Source organism: Sinocyclocheilus grahami, unplaced genomic scaffold, assembly GCF_001515645.1.
Source record: "Sinocyclocheilus grahami isolate Dianchi unplaced genomic scaffold, SAMN03320097.WGS_v1.1 scaffold18647.1, whole genome shotgun sequence".
Taxonomy (NCBI): domain Eukaryota; kingdom Metazoa; phylum Chordata; class Actinopteri; order Cypriniformes; family Cyprinidae; genus Sinocyclocheilus; species Sinocyclocheilus grahami.
The window spans coordinates 2,283-3,697 of NW_015517217.1; positions in this window are offsets into that span (position 1 = coordinate 2,283).

Consider the following 1,415-nt stretch of genomic DNA (forward strand, 5'->3'; position numbering starts at 1 on the left):
AAAAAAATTAAATAAGACATTTTAAATAATTTAGACACTACTGTTCAAAAGTAGCATTTTTAAAAATATTTTCCAAAGAAGCTATATATTTAATCAGAAGTGCAGTAAAAACAGTAGGGTTTATGAAATATTATTACAGTTTAAAATTGTGAAAAATGTCAGTTATATTTTAATGTTATTTACTTCTGTGGTGGCAAAGCTGAATTTTCTGTATGATAATGGCAATTATGTTCTACAGCAACCGTTCCACTGTCACTCAATGTTGCTTCTTGGCAACAAACATATTTCTCATAATAAAAAAATATAGATGACTTTGATATGAAGATTAGTCACTAACAAATGTGAATATTATTTCTTTCTGAGGCTCACTAAAAAGGGGAAAAAATGTTTTCTCCAAATTATGTACAGTACAAAGCCCAAAAATATGTTAAAATGTATACCAGGACATATTATGACCAAGGTAAAGCTTTTATTGGTTTGTTGTGTTTTTGTTGTTGTTATTATTAAGCATTTTACCATCATATATGTGTTAAGCAAAGAAATGGGTTTGTTACCCTGTGGGTGCAATGTGCAATACTTTTAAAAGAACATTAAAAAAATAAACAAACGGATCTTTTGTGGACCCAATAAAATGCAGTACTAGAGCATAATGAAACCAAGGGGGAAAAAAAGAGTTTAAGTTTTGGAGAACAAATTAAAGTCTGCATTCGTTCTTTGATACTTCTTCAGTGATGAAAGTTTGATCGTTAAAAGTTTGTGGATACATAAACGTTAGAAGAGTTAAAACAAGGGTCATGTAAAAGGCAGTTTACACAGATGGTACTGAAATGCCCCGAGGACCTATCGGTGATGTAGAATGCTGTTCAAATAGAAACATATTAAACCCTGCATAATTATATCTGATAGCGGACTCGGATATCTGTGACAACTTAATAAGAATGTCATTGTTGTCCTCTATGTGGCCATATGGGCTCATCTGACAGAAGCTCTTCCATTACTGATCACAGCCAGCAGTGGGAGGTGAACAAGCGTGTTAGCTGACACCAAAGATCAGCAACAGAAATGAACTTTTGAAACGTTCAGTTATTTTGACCAAGTGTATAAATGCGGCTGTTAAAAAGAAATGAATGTCTATGCCACAGATGGTCATCATTACCACCAGTTTGACTCTTTTCTTTGTTTGCGAACATAAAATTTGTGCTTAAAGTATTCCATTGGTCTGGAGTCGGACAGAAGTTAAAATATTTGATAGCATAGACAAGCTCGATTAATTTGATCACATTAGTCAACACCAAGCTTGTGTTAACTGTTGGTCGATAAAAATGTTCACCAATTAAAAGGTTTTCTATTTTTATATTTTTCAACCTATCATTTATTCCTGTGACGCAAAGCTGAATTTTTAGCATCATTACTCC